We start from the raw sequence: 22,481 nt of genomic DNA, 5'->3' as shown, positions 1-22,481 counted from the left end.
CTTTTATTTAGAGAATAGTATGGGATAGCATGGGGACAGGACCCATGGGTAGTGAAGAGTTGCTGCTGCTCCCTGGGGATGGGACCCATGATCAGTCAAAGCTCCTGCTGCTGCCCTGAGTTGAGGGTCAGGGCTAGTTTTATAAGTCATGGGTACATGATTTATTTTTACTGGAAAAAGAAATGATGTGGTAAAATGTCTTTAAATGATTTCAGTGCAGATGGGGTCTGGTTAATGTGCAGTCATATAACTTTAGATACGGATCTGGCCCTGTAGATCAGCATGTAGGTGAGGATGCGCTGAGCTTCTCTCCCTGAGACAGCCCTAATTCCACCTGCTCATATAGTTTGGCATGTAGGCCAGATCACCTTGGGCTTCCCTAGCTGGGGCAGCCTTAATCCACATCATAAACACCCCCTGAACCCATTTGGACTGGAGAGCTTTGGGGATATGGACGATGGTCAGTCTTCTGTAACTACTTATGGCTGTACAAGGTTGCAGAGCTGTCCCTAAATGGGGTCATAGGTACAGGTAGGATGTTCAGTGGACTGGAAGCCTTCACCTGTGGAGTTCAAGGCTGACAAGGTATACAGAGCCTCTGGAGACGGGAGAATCATTTGACGAGAGGTGGTCCAGGAGGTGAAACTTTTTTCACATGCGGATGACAGACAATGAAGCAGACAACAAACTATAATAAGAAATACAAGCAGTATGTTTAACCCAATGTATAACGTATTGAAGTAGCGCAGAAACCTGGTCCTGACTTGGAGTTCAACCAATCGTTTAGAGTTAGGCTTGATAAGACATGGATTTAATTTGGTGGTTGGGATAGGAAGCCAGAAATATTTTGACAGTAGTCAGGAATATAGACACAACATTCAGTTTTTATAATGCCATAGGTGCCCCCTTGTGCTGCTGTCAAGACATCCAGTGACATTTGGATTTGGAGGACTGCCTTACACATTTGGGATACTACTAAATTGAGCAGCGAAATGCTATGCTGTGCATCATTTAATGCCTTCATAATAAATTTGTTTAGGACTTCCATGTGCAAGACGACACTTTCAATTCCTAATTGGGGAAGGAAAATTGCGGAAAGATGGTCATACCAGTGGAAGACAGACCTGGTTCAGCGCTGCTGCAGGTTGGGTAGGATAGCAGGAGGAGATGTAGTAAATGGAGTTCTACCCTGCATCCAGCTAAAGCCTAGTGTGCATCGTGCAATCCACTTAGGTGGCAGCAAAGGCCATAAATTGGAGCCGCATAGCCACTGAGCACCATTAGAGACTAACCAAAGCATGCTGGGCTGTCTATCCCAGTCAGTCCCAAACCAATCAGTACTTTTTTAAGACTATGATATGAGAACACATATAACAGCGAATTTTTCCCATAGGTCGGCTGTTATTAGGCCATGTATCACAAGTGTGATTGGTTTGTTCCCAACAGAGAGTGACCTTTTACTGAGTTGACCACTAGTAGGAGTGAACCAAATACATTCATCCCAAATTTCATATGGTCCATCCTGTGTGTATTGATAAGTTGGGGACTTTCCCTTTGGAAGTTGTTGTTTCGGATCCACCTGTGACAAGGCAAATCTAGTTAGTATTTGGGAGTAGTTTTAAAGGAAAATGTTTGATTGTGGCCAGGGAACTCGCAGGTGTCAGACATAGATGAGCACAAGGAGACACTACGATTAGTAATAGATGAATCTTGTGGATGAAAAGAGCTAGAATCTAATATCCATGAATGCCTACTATAGCTTCTACAGAAACATAATTTTTTCTCTCTTAAATCACCCTCATTTTTACAAAAGATAGCCAAATCAGGATTAACAGGTTTGCAAGTAAAGTGTAGTTTCAATACAACTTGCTCCAATTATTTACATAACAGCTACAAGAATAGCAATTGTTTATACAGGCTTTTTAAAGTATGCTTTGCTGGAAATTTTTATGAGGAATCACAGATTGAACTGTGAAGGCCTCTAGAGGCCAGAAAAGCCAAGCCAAGGATTTGCAATCAGATTTTGCCTGCAGTACTTACAGATTTGAGTGGAGTTCTCTTTCAGGTCCCCCAAAGTATTTGGAGGTTACTTGCACCTGCCAGATAAGCACGCTTCCTTACTTAACGGGTAAGATTGCCAAAATCTCTGTAAACACGGTACCAGGCCGGTGTTTCTGAGTGGCCGTATTCCAGAAAGTCCAATCTTTGTTCCTGAAATGCTGTCTTGTCATATCTGAGCCTGTATGTTTCAAATATGACATTCCAGTCAAAGCCTTGGTAATATAACCAATGTGACCTGTTATAAGGAGAACAGATTCTTATGGAACTTATGCAACTATTGCCACAAAATGACCATACTCAGTAACAAAGGGTTTGACAATTCCTTAGGGATAAGGTAGGGAGAAAAAGATAAATGTTTCAGTTTTGCTCATAACGGTATAATTTCACCAAATTGCTGTAAGTCAAAGTTAGCATACGAGAAAAGAGAAAAAGACTTCCTTCATTATGAGAAAACAAAACAACACATCAAAACTCAACAATATTTCAAACAGAAGTCCTAAAAAATTATAATCCTCCTCATCAGTTCACACAGTCCTGTATAATCAATTCTTGAGCTAAATCTGTCCTTAGCAGATCGAGGAGCTTAGTTTCTGTTACAATTCTGTAGTTTCTTGCTCAGCTCAGTTTTACAATCTGAAAGTTTATCAGAAACATGTAGTTTAGATGCTCTGTGTCAGAATCCTTTCCCAGAATATCTCGGAAGATGAAACATATTTGCAAAAGAAAAAAGCATCAGAGTAAAACAACAATTATCTGCAAATGGACAAAGGACACAAAAGGGCAATTGACAAAGAAACTTGGATACTTCTGTGACATATGACCCTTCCAGATAATAAGTGGACTTATGACTGATAACCAGGACAGATCAGAATCTTAGGAATTCTATATAATTTGAAGACATCTATATTAATAACATTTACCCATCTAATACCACCTAAGAATATCTATCATCACTTGTTTCACAATGTTTCCGATGTAATTTAATAGCAAAAATAAGCCTAATTAGTTTAATGTTTTCCCCCTTACAGGAACAGAGAGCAAATTTCTTTGAGAAGTCTCAGGGGCCCTCTGAAAATCCTCAGAGTAATTTCTCTTCTGTCCACCAGGTCAAAAGAAAGACTTCATTCAGCATTTGAATATTTTTGAGGGAGAAGCTTGTCAAAACATATCCAAAGTTTTTTAAATGCTTCTTCAAATAGGAAACAACACTCACTGTGAAACAATGCTCAGGTATCTATTCAAAGTGATGACAGAAAGAGTCAAAAATCTTAAGAGTGACCTCAGTCATTATTTTCACAAAACACGTTTCTCTCTTAGGTAGACTTACTCAAAGGAAGAGCTTTTATAACCTGTTTATCAAGAGCAGATCCAAAGTTCAAGAAAAAGTATCCTTTTAGAGAAAACCAAATTTCAATTTCTGCACCTACTTATTTTGAACATTCAAACTCATTCACTTAATTGAACTTACTTTAGTCTACTTGAGTAGGCATAAAACTCTTTTCAGAATTTCTACTTCACAAACCTTCTACAACTTTCTTTTTCGTTTTCAGAATGTGTCAACAACACTTTCTTTTTTCCTTTCTAGTACATTAGGATAAATTTATGTTTTTTAACCCACCAAACAAAAATATTTCCATTCTTTATACCTTTTTTACTGAAAGCATACATTTTAACTTCCCTGAATACAGAGCTCTTTTCCTTATTAATTTCCTGTAGCTTTAATTCCATAAGTTAATTAGAACTTTTAAGCCTTAACAGATCTACGAAACACAAAAAAGTAAGCAATTATGAATTGTCTTTTATATCAGCATTCTAAACACTTCATAACTTTAGAAACATGCAGCTTTACAATAAAACACAGGCATGCTTTTTGATACACCCACACGCTTTTAGCCTCTTCAAGAAGAAGCCCAAAGTAGATAACTTAGATATGTTTATTAATAATGATTCAGTGTTTCATCCTATCCAAAAATGACCCGCATATTCATCTTTTTATCATTTTACTTAACTTTGCAAAAGTCAAGATTGTTACACAGAAAAATTTTGAAGCTGTTTTGTTTCAACAAGTATACTGACCATAAAAGTTATTTTACTCACCTTTATGAGTTTTATGTATTTAAACCATTTGTTTCCAACAACCATGTTCAGATTACCTATAGAAACCTCATGAGGAATTAGACAAAACTGGTCATCATTTAAAGCTATTATTTTACTGACAAATTTAAGAAAGTGAACTTATATGACTAGATAACCCAGGCTGAAATGCCTGCATCCTATGAAAATACAGACAACTCTGACAAGAAGATAATTTTCAATCAAACCAACAAACTTTAACAAGCTTTCATTTACCAAAGGTTAATTCACATCACATTAACTTTGAAAGGCACTGAGTTAATTTCTACTACATTTAGAATTTATGTAAGCACTTTCTTTAAGCCAACTAAACAGAGATCTTAATTTTGGCCAGACCATCCAGGGGTAAAAATATCACATGTATAATGTACACATAGACACACATAGACAGAGACTGTACAACCATTGTTTTAAAAACTACTCCAGTGAATAAGGTACAATAATATAAAGCTCACCAGTTATGAATCCACACTCTGTTTTGAGCCTTTTTACTAATACTTATGGAGAAGACCCTCGAGATGGTAGACTTTTTGCAAGGGCGCACTTATGACCATTTATCCTTTCCACTCCTTTTTTTTTTTCAGTCTTAAGAATGAGTGATGGGCTACATAGTAGTTCCTGGAGAGGGGGGATGAGAATCCTTTTCATGATAAAGGAAGTAGGTGGAATCTGAAATGCCTCTAGAGCTGTCTTTCCAGTCTTGCAAGGATTTTGTAAGGACAGCTGCTATTGATTTCTCAGAAACTGGACTGAAACTTGAAGGACATTCTAGGTTGATCTTCCTGTCCAACTGCACCAGAAAGGCACAGAGATACATCACAAATTTTCTCCCAGATGAAGTTTCTGGGGCATACCAATACAATTGAAAGTGTTTCTAATTAGTTAGAATGACCCTAAGTGGTGAGTCTCTTGGGATGCTTACGTCATTCCCCATGGCAGTAAAGCCAGTGTCGGACTGACAGTGAACTGGACAAGGGTGCAGTGCCTACAAAGGCCTGGAACATGCTGGAGGCCGGGGCTCCCAGTAGCCGGGTTGAGAGTTAAGTCCCTTGCAAAATATATTCAAGATTTTCAATTTTACAGAATGTCCAGGTTCTGGTCAAGTCCAGCCTGAACTTAAGCTCGACTTGGTGACAACAGAGGACATGATGAGCAAAACAAAGAAATTAAAAGAAGACACCAGACCTCACCCTCATGGCCGTTCCCAGAGGGTTATCATGATAAAAGTCACACAACAGTTCCCATGCTGGGGCACACTACCCTAGCATGACTGTTCACAGAATAAATCACAGCTCTCCTAACCTCATAGCCAACTCAGTAGGTGACTAAAATACTCAATGAGTCAACCGCCAACAGAGGGCACCCTACTTGGGGTCGTCGGGGTGATCAGGCCCAGAAAGCCAAAGTTGGGGCTCCCAGTGTTGGAGGACTTGACTGTTGAAAGATTTCTTTGTTTCCCGGTTGCAAAGCTCAAAAGGAGACGAAAATGGCCATTGTAACTCTAAGAAAGATGAAAGAGACAGGTCCATTACCTTGAAAATCCCCCCTGAACCTAGGGAAGCATCCTACCTGTTGTTCCTACTGTGGGGTGCCTATAGCAAGGGGTGATGGGGGTGTCCCCCAGAATTACATCCGTTGGATACCTTCCCTGCTATGCCTGGCAGTACCAGGTGCCTGGTGAACATCTTTCCTATTCTGCCTGGAAGTAATAGGTGCCTGGTGAGTGGTCCCCAAGAGAAAAGGAGAAGTTTAAGAGAGAACATGATGGAGAGATATAGTGAAGAAGTTTCTGCCACGCTGGGGTCATTCTACCCAATGCGTGTTGGAGCCATTCTCCAAAGAAGGGTTTCCAATACTCAGCCAAAGGTTAGACGTTGGTACTTTCCCTGAACTGAAGTCCCGATTGGGACATTCACACAGTTCAGATGGTTAAGTGCATGGGAGGTATCCCAATCCAGCTTTAGGGATAGAAACCTTCCACGAGAGCCTTGGAGATTGCCAACCATCCCAATGACTGAAATGGCTGACCCGTTCCCACGTAAACTTTATGTATTAGAGATAGGGTCAGGAAGGAATGGATTAATGCATTCTACATCACTCTTAGGCTTAAGGTACTGATTCTCTTCAAGCTGAATGCCAGATTTGCACCATAGTGTAGGAAAGGGCAGCAAACATGAATTCATACAGCTATTCAAGACAGTTCCTCATGGAGAAGTGAATTTAGATCCATCCTCGAAAAAGAGAGAGGCACAAGGAAGGAAACGGCACTTACCAGAATTCGAGCTCACAAACCAATGAAGCACGATCCCAATATGGGCCACGAGATATGATGTGGGGTCGGCAAGCTCAAGAGTTGAAAATAAGATTTCTTGGACCCTCAAGGTCTGGCAGTGGTGCTCTTTTATTTAGAGAATGGTACAGGATAGCATGGGGACAGGACCTATGGGCAGTGAAGAGCTGCAGGCATGGGGACAGGACCCATGGGCAGTGAAGAGCTGCTGCTGCCGCTGCATTGGGAAAGGACCCATGGGCAGTCACAGCTCCTGCTGCTGCCCGGAGTTGAGGTCAAGGACTAATTTTATCAGGCATGGGTACGTGACTTATTTTTCCTGGAAAAAGAAAAGATGATGTAAAAAGTATTGAATGATTTCAGTTCAGATGGGTTCTGGATATTGTGTGGTGATATAACACTAGATACAAAACTGGCCCCATAGATAGGCATGTACGTGAGCATGACCTGGGCTTCCCTCACTGGGGCACCTCTAATTCATACCAAAAGAAATTCAACGGGTCATATAGTTCTGCATGTTCACCAGCTAACCTTGGGCTTTCGAATGGGGGCAGCCTTAATCCACATCAATCCTCATGGTCTTTCACAGCTGTCTCCCATAGATATGCTCATCAGTGTGTTCTCCTTCATTCCAAGTTAGGAATTTTGTATTTCTTTAATCACCATGTGTTCTCTAGGCTGATGTGAGTGCTTTCGTGATTGTTGGGTTTTGTCTTTGAATTTCCATCGTTCACTTGAAGGAATCTTGGCTATCCTAGCCTAGGTCCAACTGAGCACTGAGAACACGAGGTCATCTTGGTTGGTTTGACATTTTGAGATCAGAAACGCCAAATTCTAGTTTGTCCTGGCAACCACCTTATGGACATAATGTTTCTGAGACAAATTAGACAAATCTGATGAATTCCTCTCTCCAGGTAAGATATTTTTATGTCTTTTTTTCTGAATTTGGGTAGGCTAGACCTGGACTTCGGATCCTTCATTGTGCCAGTAGATTACGTCTAGATACTGGTTTACTTTATTTCTGTAGGGTTTGCTAGTTGTTTGGTTTACATCCTCAGCTCTGGCATGTTTATTTTTCGTTAAATATAAGTGTAATGTTCTAATTTTCAGCCAACTTCCTCACATATGGTGGCAAACCACATAATCAATACTCTTCTATGACAAGACATAGGGGGAGAGAATTTCATTGGGGCCAAATGGAGCATTTTAGCTTTGATGGCAGCCTTCACTTTGGATTGGTGGTTCCCAGAGGGAAAGAAAAAATCCAAAAAGCTGTGCAGATTCACGGCATAAAGCTTTTGAGGCTGAAAGAGATTAGAGAAGATAAACTTTCAAGGATTGTGAATCTCCTCCAAATGCTTAATGATGCTACAGAAAGGTAGACTATTGCAAATATATTAAGAAGAATACTACAAAGACAACGTGTTCCGTGCTAAACTCATGAACCAAGGGAAAATGTTACCTTCTGTGAGGTTACTACTCATTACCTTCACGAATAATCACAGCAGGCTAGCTTCTTCCCAATTTCAGGCAAAAGATTGGCCCAAAAGTAAAATTCAGGGCCAGTCATGTGTTCTGGTGTGTAAGAGCCCACGTTCCTAGTCTGTGGCCTGGGACTCATGGATTCGCATCACGGGTGCTGATCAGATTAGTAACATCAGGAGAGATAGATTTCATGGTATGGTGCGGGCAGAGATCATACATAAGTGGAAATTGTGAGCAGACCTTATAGATATGCACCAGGAAAACAACATGAAAATATTGCAATCTATGACGCATCTGGTAGACTTCTCAAATACAGAATGGAGGAAGTGATGTGACTTGCATAGGTGGAATTGTCGGACTGCACAAGATGACACGATCATTGAACATCAGAGGATTGGCTGGGCAACTTCAACTTGGGAGGGACTCGTGGACTTTTTCTGGGGAAAGTCTAGATATTTGGCCATATCCACAAAATGTGACAGATAAAACCAAGGATAAACTTAAAGTAAAGAATTCAGTGTCTAGAGAGAATGTAGTAGACATTTAAAAGTCCAAAGATAAAGTTATAAACAGACAAAAAATCCAGGAAATGGAAAACTATCAGACTGGTATCAGATGGCTCTGAAATACTGTGTGCATAGAAGATGCCGGACAACTCAGAAGTTTGAGGGTGTTTATGACATCACAGTGAACATGTCACCCAAGATGGCCCCATCTTTATAGTCCGAGGATTGTCCTAGGCTACGATACTCAAGTGAGAGTTACCCAGAAAAGAATTTAAAAACAGAAACCAGCACTGAAACTTGAAGAGTTAGAATTGCCACTGATTAAAGGGATAAGAAAGAAGTCATTGAGGAGAAGCAATAAATAACAGACAGACAAGCACTGAGTGGAGAACATTGTGATGTTATCAAGAATATGGGTAGGCCATGCTAATTCAAGCTTGAAACTTGATTTGAAACCAGAGGCTGGACTTGGGTCTTATCAGACCTACGTTGTCCTTCTGCCTTAATCATAATCCCAAATCAAGAATGATCTCCTGAGGACATTGTAGAGAAGGATCGATGCTTCCCTTCCTATGCCCCTAGCACTCATTGAAGAGAACTCTCACTTTCCATAGCTCTGGCATTACAGAGTCCCACTGGGTACATGCTAATGTGTCACAATACATCTCTTTGAACCGTTGAAGGACTAGAAACCCGTCATGCTCCAGGTATGTCGCATTGTTTGGCAGGGCTCCAGAAGTGTGCTGAGAATCACCCTTTTCCAGAGGGCTTCATTGCTTTGTGAGGGATGCCCTACCAGGCTAGTGTGCTCAGTTTGGCTCCAATGAAATACTCCTCCCCCATCTCTTGGAGTAGAATGATTACTGATGACGTGTATTGACACCATGTGAAAGGAGGTTGTCTGAAAATTAGAACATTACAATTATCTTTATAGAAAAATAAACATGAGGTTGTAAATCAAACAAATAACACACCTTATAGAAATACAGTAAGCCAGTATCTAGACGTAATCTAGTGGAACGTTCAAGGTTCGGGGGTCCTGATCGAAACTTCCCAAATCCAGAAATGAGACAGAAAAGTATCTTACCTGGAACGGAATTCATCACATCTGTCTAATTTGTCTCGGGTACATTATGTTCATGAAGAAGGTTAACATGACAAACTAGAATTTGGAGTTTAAGATCTCAGAATGTCAGGCCAACCAAGATGAACACGTGTTCACAGTGCTCATTTTGACCAAGGCTAGCATGGTAAAGATTGCTACAAGTGACCAATGTAAATTCAAAGACAACACCCAACAATGAAAAGCACTCACACGTAGGCCTATAGAACATAGGGTGTTTAAGGCAATAGAAAATTGATACCTTGGGATGAAGGAGAAGTGGCTGACAAGCACACCAAAGGGGGAAATCTTAGAAAGTCCATGATGATTATACTATGGAAAAACAAAATGGGCTCAGAATATGGAAGGCAAACACAAATAACACCTGAATAATCCACAACGAAAGGTGTCAGACTTCAGACAGACTCTGCTTGAACTTTTGAAAGTCAGAAAGTGTCACAAACCAAAAAACTGCAGTGAGGTAAAACCTGGGCTACCTTGAAAGGGTGGGTATGAGACTCCTCCAAATGTCCTTTGAAACCCTGTGTCCATGAAGCTTGCTGGGAGAGCAGAGACATAATTATGACAAATTCTCTGACATCGCAGTTGACCGAAAATACAAACTGGCTACATCTACTCAGTGCCAGAGTTGGGCTGAAGTAGCCTATTTAAGTCACATTCCACTCAAATGCAGGTTGCCGAGGGAACATGAATGGGGCTGGTCAGTAAAGAATTGGGGAAGTCCACGAACTCTGAGTTGGCAGCCAGGAGTTGGCAGGGTAGAATCCTGGGGGTAAACCTCCTCACCGCTGGTACAGCCATTCTTGGGCGGGAGTGGGAGGTAATGTAGAAGCAGATGAGAAACGACATTAGACAGAGCCACTCTTCCTCAGCAAATACGGGAGCATTTCCAGCAGATGTGAGAACAGTGATAAATCTCTTTCAAAAGGAAACAAATTAAAAGTTGCAAAGAATAGGAAATTTGAACCTCAACAAAAAAGAAAAAGGATGCCAGTAAAAAGAATAAGATACCTAGGAATAACCTCACCCCAACAGGTGAAAGCTCTGTAAACAGAAAACTAGCAAACCTTTGCAGAAAGAAATGGGAGAAGACAGAAGCAAGCGGAAGGATATTCCATGCTCTTGAAATGGAAGAATTAACAGACTTGAAATGTCCACACCGCATACAGAAATCTCTTGATTCCATGCAGTCCCAGTCAAAGTTGCAGCAATATTTCTCACACAGATAGAAGCGAGCATCCTAAAGTTCACATCCAGCAACAAAAGACCCCGAATAGCCAAAGGAATCCTGAGGAAAAAGAACAAAGCTCAAGGTATCACACTTTCTGACTTCAACATATAGGACGAAGAAATTGAAATGGAAACAGTGCAGGCTGGGATGCAAAACAGAGAAACAGAACCATGGAACAGAATCAAGAGCCCAGAGGTATAGGGACACATATATGGACAGCCCATTTTCGATCACGGCGCCAAGAGGAGACAGTGGAGAAAGGAAAGTCACTACAATGAACGGTGTTGGGAAGAGTGCAGAGTCTCATGTAAGACAAGGAGAGTAGAACATGGTCTTACACCAGACACAAACACCAACTCGAAATGGATTGAAGTCTAGAATGTAATACTGGAAACCATGAGACTTCTGGAAGAAAACGTAGGTAGGGTGCTCTTTGTCATTTTACTTAGCCTCATATTTTGAAGAAGCATATCTGTCTGGGAAAGGGCAATAAAGGAAACAAGAAACAAATGGGACTACATCAGACACAAAAGCTTCTGCATAGCCAAGGAAATCATTGATTCAATGGAAAGACAGCACAACAGCTGGGAGAGGATGTTTGCAAACCACACATTGGTGAAGGGGTGAATAGCCAAAAGATCCAATAAACTCATACGGCTCCACAAGAAAAAAAAAAAAAACAAGCCCCATTAAAATCTGGGCAAAAGCTGGAAACAGAGATTTCTCCCAGGAAGATAGAAAGATGGCCAACAGGCTGTATGAAAACATGTTAATCATCATTAAGTCTCTGGTCAGGGCAAATCTGAAAGGCAATGAAATAGCAGCTCATGGCGGTCAGAATGGCTATAACGATGAAGACAGGAAATAAGTTTCGGAGAGGAGGTGGAGAGAAGAGACGCCTCCTGCACTGCTGGAGGGAGTGTAAACAGGTGCAGCCACGACACAAAACGGTGTGGAATTGCCTTAGACATTTCCGAATACATCAACCATATGATCCAGCTATTCCTCTGTGGTGTGTTTATCCAAAGAACTTGGAAACACTCATACACAGAGATCGGTGCACACCTCTATTTACCCTGGCCTTATTCCCGATATCCAAGACGTGGAAGCCTGCCTGGTGCCCATCAAGGGATGAATGGAGAAGGAAGATGGGCTATAGCCACACAAAGGCATAGCACTCAGCTATAGGAACGGATTCAGGCCAGCCATTTGTGATCACCAGAATGGCTCCTGACGGTTTTAGGGGAACTGAAACAAGCCCCAGGGGTATGGTCAAATACCACAGGATCTCACGTACAAGGAGAAGAGCAAGAACGGACCAAGAAACAGGTATCACATGACAATGGATTGGCATTTCCCAGAGGGAAAGTGGGGCAGTTGCCAGAGAGAGAAAGTGTTGATTAGGCACAGGTGTGTGGTTAGGGACAGTAATTAGGCTTACGTTGGTGAAGATGATGTAACCTACTCTGAAGTCTAAATCTATGTGGATGTAGATCTGAAAGCTATATGTCATTAGAATGTTGGGTTATGGCAATCAATTCACATAAAACCAAAACTCCCAAAAGAGATGCAGATTTACAACCGGAAGCTTTGGAGACAGAAAGAGGTTAGAGAAGATGAACTTCCAAGTATTGGTAATCACCTCAACATGCTCAATGTTGCTACAGAAAGGTAGATCTTTGCAAAGAGATGAAGAGGAATACTACCAAGAGAACATGTTCCGTGCTAAACTCATGAACCAACAGAAAACGTTACCGTTCATGATGTTACTACTGATTCCTTCACGAATGATCGAAGCAGGCCAACATCTTCACAGGTCAGGTCAAAGGTTGGTCCAAAAGTCCAATTCAGGGCTGGCCCTGTGATGTAGCAGGTAGGTTCCTATGTTCCACTTGGGCGGCCCGGGCATCACCAGCTAGCATCAGGTGTGCGGATCAGATTACTAGCATTAGGAAATATAGATTTCAAGGTATGGTGGGCACAGAGATCATAAAGAAGGAGAAATTGTCACGAGACCTTAACAATATGCACCAGAAAAAGAACCATGAGTATATGACAATCTATGAATGCATCAGGAACACTTCCCCAAATGATGAAGGAAGGAAAACATGTGACCTGCCAAGTGGAATTTTTAGACTGCTAGGAGATCACATGATCATTGTGCAACAGGGGATTGCCTGGGCACCTTCCAATTGGGAGGGCCTCCAGGACTTTCTCTGAGGAAACTCCACCTAATTGGGCATATACACAATGGATAAGATATAAAACAAGGGATAACTTTAAAGGAAAGGAACCGGTGGGTAGAGGGGATGTAGCATACCTTTCAAGTTCCACGAGAAAGTTAGAAACTGACAAGAAACCCAGAACAAGGAAAACTATCCTACCCGGAAAGATGGAGTCATCAGACTCATATGAGATGGCTCTGAAACACTGTGTGCCTGGATGTTTTCAGGACAACTTAGAATTCTGAGGGTGTTTATGACGTCACGGTGAACGTGTCACACAAGATGGCAGCAAGTTTAGAGTCCGAGGATTGACGTGGCTAGGATACCCACGTGAGAGATATCCAGAAACAGCTTTTCCAAACACAAACCGCACACAGAAACTTGAAGAGATCAAAGAGGCACTGATTCAAGGGATAAGGAAGGAATCATTGGGAAGAAGGGACACTAGAGGGGCAAGCACTGAGAGGAGAACATTGTTATCTACTCAAGTAGATGTGGAGGCCGTGCTGATTGAAGCTTGCAACTTGATTTGAAAGAAGAGGCTGGACTTGGGGCATATCAGACCTACGTTTTCCTTCTGCCTTACTCATAATCCCAAGTCAAGAATGATCTCTTGAGGACATTGAAGAGAACAATTGAGGCCTTCTTTCCTAGGCCCCTAGCATTCTTTGAAGAGAGGTCTCCCTTTGCATAGCTCTGGCGTCACGGGGTCCCACTGGGTACATGCTAATGTGTCCCAAGACATCTCTGTGAAGACTTAAAGGAATGGAGGATTGTCATGCTTGGGGTGTGTCCTTTGGTTTGGAGGGCTGTAGAAGTGTGCTTAAAAGCACCCTTTTCGAGAGGGCTTCGTTCCTGTGTGAAGGCTGCCCTTCCAGGCTACAGTGCTCAGTTGGGCTCCAATGAAATTCTCTCCCCCACCTCTTGCCATGGAAACAGTATTGATTTCTTGTTCTGACAACATATGGAATGAGGTTTGCTGAAAATTAGAACATTGTCATTATGTTTAAATATAAATACACCTGCCAAAGTTCAGAATGAAAATCACACCAATAGGAAACCATGTAGAAATAAAAAGCCCAGTATCCAGACGTCATCTTGTGAAGCATTCAATGATCGGGGTCAAGTTTGAAACTTCCCAAATCCAGAAAAGAGACAGACAAATCACTTACCTGGAGGGAGGAATTAATCAGATTTCTCTAATTTCTCTCAAAAACATAATGTCCATGAAGGTGGTTGTTGGGACAACCTCGAATCTGGAGTTTCTGATCTGAGGATCTCAAACCTACCAAGACGACCATGTGTTCTCAGGGCTAAGTGTCACCTGGGCCGGGATAGCAAAGATTCCTACAAGTGACCAATGGAAATTCCAAGCCCACACCCAACAATCACGAAATGACTCACACCTCGGGCTACAGAACCTATGGTAATTAAAGACATACAAAACTCCTAACTTGGAAGGAAGGAGAACGCACTGATAAGCAAATCGAATGGAGATATCTCAGCAAGACCATAACAATTAGACTATAGAAAAGAAAAAAGGATCCCGGAATATGGAGGCCAACAGAAATCAAAGCTGACTAATCCACAGTGAAAGACGTCAGTCATTAGACACACTCTGTTTGAACGTTTGAAAGTCAGAGAAAGTCACAACGCCAAAAACAGCAGCAAAGGTCAAACCTGGCCTAAATGAGAAGGGTGAGTTATGAGACTGCTCCCCGCGGGCTCTGAAAGCCTGTGTCCACGAAGCTAGACTGGACAGCAGAGACACGATTCTGACAAATCACCCAACATTACAGTGGGCCAGAAAATCAAGCTGGCCTCATCTACACAGGGCCAGAGTTGGGCTCAAGTAGCATATTCAAGTCACAATCCACTCAACTGCAGGTTGCCAATGGAACATGAAAAGGGCCAGCCAGTGGGGCCGTGGTGAATTCTGCACATTCTGGTTCAGCAGACCAGGGTTGGCGATGTGGAATCCTGGGGGTGAGCCACCTCACCGCTCGTCCAGCCATTCTGGGGAAGGCGTCTGAGGTAGTGTAGAGGGAGATGGGAAGCGACCATAGACATCGCCATTCTTCCTCAGGAAATGCAGCAGCATGGCCAGCAGATGTGAGCACAGCCATAAACTTCTGTCAAAACAAAACCAATTGAAAGTTGCAAAGAATAGAAAAACTGAACCTCAAAAAAGAAAGCATGCCAGTAGGAAGAAAAAGATATCTAGGAATAAACGTGGCCAAACAGCAGAAAGCTATGGAAACAGAAAACTTGCAAAGGTTTGGGCGAAGATATTACAGAAGACACAAGGGAACGGAAGGCTATTCCGTGCTCTTCCAATGGAAGAACGAACATACTTCAAAAGTCCATACCGCATAAAGCAGTGTCTGGATTGCATGCAGTCCCAGTCAAAGTTGCAACAATCATTCCCACAGAAATAGAAGACAGAATCCTAAAGTTTCTATTCAGCAACAAAGGACCCAGAATAGCCAGAGGAATCCTCAGGAAAACGAACAAAGCAGCAAGTCTCACACTTTCTGATTTCAACATATAGGACGAAGCCCTAGGTACGGAAACAGCACAGCCTGGCCCCCAAAATAGGCACACAGACTCATGCAACAGAACGAGAGCCCAGAGGCCAACTCACACATCTACTGACAGTGCATTTTCGAACAGTGAGCCTAGAGGAGAAAGTGGAGAAAGGAGAGTCTCCACAAGAAACAGTGCTGAGAAGACTGCACACCAACAGGTAACACAATGAGAGTAGACCATGATGTTACACCAGACATACGCACGACCTCAAAATGGATTAAAGCCTTGAATGGAATACTTGAAACCGTGCAACTTCTAGGAGACAACCCAGGCAGCTTGCTCTTTGCCATCTGGCTTGGCTGCCTATTTGGAGGAAGCACGTGTCAGTGGGCAAAGGCAACAAAGGAAACAAAAAACAAGCGGGACTCCATCCAATGCAGAAGCTTCTGCCCAGCTAACGACTCCATCGACTCAATGCAAAGACAGCACAACTGTGACAGGCTGTTTGCAAACCACACATCAGAGAAGGGGTGAGTAGCTAAAAGATCCAATGAACTCATACGTCTTCACAGCAATAAAAACAACGAGCCCACTAGAACCTGGGCAAAAGATGGAAACAGACATTTCTCCCAGGAAGATAGGAAGATAGCCAACAGGCTGTATGAAAACATGTTCATCATCATTAAGTCTCTGGTCAATGCAAATCCGAACGGCAATGAGATAGCAACACACAGTGGTCAGAATGGCTATAAGGATGAAGACGGGAAACAATAAGTTTCACAGAGGAGGTGGAGAGAAAGGAAGCCTCCTGCACTGCTGGTAGGAATGTGAACCTGTGCGGACACTACACAAAGTGCTGTGGAATTGCCTCAAAAATTTCAGAATCCACCTACCACATGATCCATCTATTCCTCTGTGGCGTATATATCCAAACATCATGGAAACACTAATGCACAGAGATCGATGCACTGCTGTGTTCACCACAGCCTTACTCCCGATATCCAAGACTTGGAAGCGTCCGTGGTGACCATCAAGAGATGAATGGAGAAGGAAGATCGGCTATAGGCACACGATGGTATAGCTCTCAGCTGTAGGAATGGATGCAGTCCAGCCATTTGTGACCACCAGAATGGCTCCTGATGGTCTTAGGGGAACTGAAGCAAGGCCCAGGGATAAAGTTGAATACCACAGGATCTCATGTACAAGGAGAAGAGGAAAAACGGAGCAACAAAAAGGTAGGACGTGACATGGGATTGGTAGTTCCCAAAGGGAAATGGATGCGGGGGTCTGAGGGAGAAAGAGTTGATTAGGCACAAGTGTGTGGTGAGGGCCTGTAATTAGGTTTACAGTGGTGAAGATGATGTAACCTACACAGAAGTCTAAATCTATGAGATTGTAGATGTGAAAAGCTATAGGATGTTATAATGCTGGGTTATGGCAATCAATTCACATAAAATCAAAACTCCAAAAAACGGTGCAGATTTACGGCCTAAGCTTTGGAGGGTGAAAGAGATTAGAGAAGATGAACTTCCCAGGATTAGTAATCACCTCCAAATGCTTAATGATGCTACAGAAACGTAGACCTTAGCAAAGAGATGAAGCGGAATACTAGCAAGAGAATATGTTCCTTGCTAAACTCATCAACCAAAGGTAAATGTTACCGTCATTCATGTTACTACTGATTCACTTCACGAATAATCAAAGCAGGCTAACATCCTCCCACGATCAGGCCAAAAGTTGGTCCAGAAGTCCAATTCATTGGCGGACCTGTGATGTAGCAGGTAAGTGCCTGCGGCCGGCTTGGGTGGCCTGAGGTTCACAGGATAGCACCACGGTTGTGGATCAGATTACTAGCATTAGGAAATCCAGATTTCACGGTCTGGTGGGCACAGAGATCATAAAGAAGTAGAAATGGTGAGGGAAACTGAGCAATATGCACCAGAAAAAAACCATGTGAATATTACAATCTATGAACGCATCAGCTACACTTCCCCAAATGATGAAGGAAGGAAACATGTGACTTGCCTGGTGGAATCGTCAGACTGCTAGGAGATGACATGATAAGTGTGCATCAGGGGATTGCCTGGGCAACTTCAACTTGGGAGGGAGTCCATGACTTTCTCTGGGGAAAGTCCACCCATTTCACCATATCCACAAAACATAAGAGATAAAATCTTTGATAATTGTAACAGAAAAAGACTGGTGTGTAGAGGGAATGCAGTAGACCTTTCAAAGTTCGAGGAGAAAGATAGAAACCGACAAGAAATCCAGAGAAAGGAAAACTATCCTACCTGGAAATGGGGAGTGGTCAGACTGGTATGCGATGGCTTTGAAACACTGTGTGCATGGAGGTTGTCAGGACAACTTAGAATTCTGAGGGTGTTTATGAACATGTCACCCAAGATGGCCACATCTATACAGTCCGAAGATTGGCCATTGTGTGGCTATAGATCGTCTTCCTTCTCCATTCATCACTTGATGGGCACCACGTAGGCTTCCAAGTCTTGGATATTGGGAGTAAGGCTGTGGTGAACACAGTGCTGCATGGATCTCTGAGCATTAGTGTTTCCAAGTTCTTTGGATATATATGCCACAGTGGAATAGCTGGATCATATGGTAGATGGATTCTGAAAATTCTAAGGCAATTCCACCGCACTTTGGGTAGTGGCTGCACCTGACTACACTCCCCCCAGCAGTGCAGGAGGCTTCCCTTCTCTCCACCTCCTCTCCGAGACTTGTTGTTCCCTGTCTTCATCCCTATAGCCATTCTGACCACTGTGAGCTGCTGTCTCATTGCCGTTCGTATTTGCATTGCCAAAGACTTAATGATGATGAACATGTTTTCATACAGACTGTTGGCCATCTTTTATCTTCCTGGGAGAAATATCTCTTTCCATCTTTTGCCCACGTTTTATGGGGCTTGTTGTTTTTTTACTGTGGAGACATATGAGTTCATTGGATATTTTGACTAATCACCCCTTCTCCGATGTGTGGTTTGCAAACATCCACTCGCAGTTGTTGTGCTGTCTTTGCATTGAGTCAATGGAGTCGTTGGCTGTTCAGAAGCTTCTGCGTTGGATGAAGTCCTGCTTGTTTCTTGTTTCCTTTGTTGCCCTTGCCCAGTTACACATGCTTCTTCCAAATAATCGGCTAAGCCAGATGGCAAAGAGCAAGCTGCCTGCGTTTTCTCCTAGAAGTTGCATGGTTCAAGCCTTCCATTCAAGGCCTTAATCCATTTCCAGGTGGTGTGTGTGGCTGGTGTAACATCATGGTCTACTCTCATTGTGTTACATGTGGCTGTGCAGTCTTCCCAGCACCGTTTCTTGTCGAGACTCTCCTTTCTCTGCTGTCTCCTCTTGGCTCCTTGGTCTAAAATGGGCTGTCCATATATGTGGGAGTTGACCTCTGGGCTCTCCATTCTGTTCCTTGTGTCTGTGTGCCTCTTTTTGTGGCCAGCCTTTGCCGTGTCGGTACCTAGCAGTTCGTCCTATATGTGGAAATTCGAAAATGTGGTACTTGCTGTGTTGTTCGTTTTCCTCAGGATTCCTTTGGCCTTCCCTGCTCCTTTGTTGCTGGATAGAAACTTTAGGATTCTCTCTTCTATTCCTGTGGGAAAGATTGCTGAAACTTCGATGGGGCTTGCGTGGAATCCAGAGATTGCTTTATCCAATATGGACGTTTCAAGTGTGTTCGTTCTTCCATTTGAAGAGCGGTGAATAGACTTCCGTTTCCTTGTGTCTTCTTTAATTTCTTTCCGCAAAGCTTTCCAGTTTGTTGGTCCTTGTTTGTCTCTTCTCCTTGTAAGTGATCTCCTACGGTACTTGAGTTTCTCCCTGTGAGCTGTTTCACTTCCAATGAAACCCTCAAGAACCATCCTTCTGGTCACTAATGGCTGGATTCTCTCTTTTGTTATGGCTCAGAGATATGCCATTGTGTTCATAAAGCCCAGCTTCCTTCTCCAATCTTCTTTCTCTATTCGTCCTTCTGCCTTGATGGGCATCAGGGCGGCTTCCCAGTCTTGGATAACGGGAGTAAGGGCAGGGTGAACACAGGGGTGCACATATATCAGTGCACGACTTCTTCCAAGGTCTTTGGATAAACCCGCCACTGAATAATAGCTGGATCATATGGTAGAATCCATCTACCATGGATGGATTCTGACATGTCTGAGGCAATTCCACACTGATTTGTGTCGTGGCTGCACCAGCTTACACTCACAGCAGCACTGTAGGAGTCTTCCTATCTCTGCAGCTCCTCTCTGACACTTGTTTCCTGACTTTTTACCTATAGTCATTCAGACCACAGTGAGCTGCTATCTCACTGCCATTTGGATTTCAATTGCCCTGAGTCTTGATGATGATTAACATGTTTTCATACAGCTGTTGGCCATCTCTATCTCTTCTTGGGTGAAATCTCTGTTTCCACCTACTGCCCTGGTTTTAATGGGCTTATTTTTTTTTCTCTTGTAGACGCATATGTGTTCACTGCATCTTTTGGCTATTCACCCGTTCACCGATGTGTGGTTTTCAAACATCCTCTCCCAGTGGTTGTATTGTCTTTTCATTGAGTCGATGGTTTCCTTGGCTGGGCAGAAGCTTTTGCATTTGATGTAGTCCCATTTGTTTCTTGTTTCCGTTGTTGCCCCTGCCCAAGCAGACATGCATCTTACTTATAGGAGGCTAAGACAGATGTCAAATAGCATGCTGCCTAGGTTTTCTTACAGAAGTCTCGTGGTTTGCAGTCTTACATTCAAAACTTTAATGCATTTTGTGTTGGTGTTTGTGCCTGGTGTAACATCGTGCTCTACTCTCCTTGTCTTACATGAGGCTCTGCAGTCGTCCCAGCACCGTTTATTGTAGAGACTTTCTTTTCTCCACTGTCTCCTCTTGGTTCCGTGGTCGAAAATGGGCTGTCCATGTATGTGTGCGTATACCTCTGGGCTCTCAATTGTGTTCCATGGTTCTGTTTCTCTGTTTTGCATCCCAGCCTGCGCTGTTTCCATTTAAATTTTTTCATCCTATATGTTGAAATCAGAAAGTGTGATACATTGAGCTTTGTTCGTTTTCCTCAGGATTCCTTTGGCCATCCGGGGTCTTTTGTTGCTGGATGTGAACTTTAGGATGCTCTCTTCTATCTCTGTGAGAAATATTGCTGCAACTTTGCCTGGGACTTCATGTAATCTAGAGATTGCTTTATCTGGACTGGAGGTTTCCAGTGTGTTAATTCTTCCATTTCAAGAGCATGGAATATCCTTCTGCTTCCTTGTGTTTTCTCCCATTTCTTTCCACAAGGTTTGCTAGTTTTCGATTTACTGAGCTTTCACCTGTTGGGGCGAGGTTATTCCTAGGTATCTAAAGCTTCTCACTGACATTTTTTTTTTTGAGGTTCAATTTTCCTATTCTTTGCAACTTTTAATTTGCTTCCTTTTGACAGAAGTTTATCGCTGTTCTCACATCTGATGACAGTGCTCCTGTATTTGCTATGCAAGAGTGGCCCTGTCTATCGTCACTTCTCATCTGCCTCTACACTCCTTCCCACGCCTGCCACAGAATGGTTTGGCCCGCGTTGAAGAGGTTTTCCCCCAGTATTCCACCCTGTCAACTCCAGGCTTCCAACCCAGAATGCACAGACTTCCCCAATTCTCCACTGGCCGGCCCCTTTCATATTCCTTTGGCAGCCTGCAGTTCAGTATAATGTGACTTAAATATGCTACTTCAGCCCAAGTCTGGCACTGAGTAGACGTAGCCAGTTTGCATTTTTGGTCAACTGCGAAGTCAAACAATTTGTCAAAATTGTGTCTCTGTTGTTCCGGCAAGCTTCATGGACACGGTGTTTCTGAGCACGTTTGGAGCAGTCTCATTCTCACCCTTTCCAGGTAGCCCAGGTTTTACCTCACTGCGGTTTTTTGCTTTGTGACACTCTCTGACTTTCAAAAGTTCAAGCATAGTCTGCCTAAAGTCTGACATCTTTCATTGTGGATTATTCAGGTGTGATTTGTGTTTGCTTTCCCTTTTCTGAGCCCATTTTGCTTTCCATAGTATAATCATCATGGTCTTTCTCAGATTTCTCCCTTTGGTATGCTTGTCAGTCAGTTCTCCTTCATCCCAAGGTATCAATTTTCTATTTCTATAATCACCCTATGTTCTATAGGCCTACGTGTGAGTGCTTTTCATTGTTGGGTGTTGTCTTTGAATTTACATTGGTCACTTGTTGCAATCTTTGCCATGCTAGCCTAAGTCAAAGTGAGCTTGAGAACACGTGGTCATCTTGCTTGGTCTTACCTCCTGAGATCTTAAACTCCAAACTATAGGTAGTCATGGCAACCTCCTTCATGAACATAATGTATCTGAGACAAATTAGACGAATCTGATGAATCCGCTTCAGGGAAGGTACTTTTCTGTTTCATTCCTGGATTTGGGAAGTTTCGAACTTGACCACCGATCGTTGAACGTTCCCTTAGACTACGTGTAGATATTGGTTTACTTTATTTCTATAGGGTGTGTTGTTTGTTTGATGTACATCCTCAGATCTGGCATGTTTATTTTTCTATAAAGATAATGGTAATGTTCTAATTTTGAGCCAACCTCCTTACATATGGTGTCTATACACGTTATCAATAATCGTTCTACTCCAAGAGATGGGGGAGAGTATTTCATTGGAGCCAAAGTGAACACACTAGCCTGGCAGTGCAGCCCTCACAAAACAACGAAGCCATCTGGAAAAGGGTGTTTCTCAGCGCACTTCTGGCGCCCTGCCAAAAAATGAGGCATACTAGAAGCATGACGGGGTTCCATTCCTTCATGGGTTCCAAGAGATGTATTGTGACACATTAGCATGTACCCAGTTGGCCTCCGTAATGCCAGAGCTATGGAAAGTGAGACTTCTCCTCAATTAATGC

Source organism: Equus asinus, chromosome 26 (assembly GCF_041296235.1).
Source record: "Equus asinus isolate D_3611 breed Donkey chromosome 26, EquAss-T2T_v2, whole genome shotgun sequence".
Taxonomy (NCBI): Eukaryota; Metazoa; Chordata; class Mammalia; order Perissodactyla; family Equidae; genus Equus; species Equus asinus.
This window is presented reverse-complemented; position numbering follows the sequence as displayed.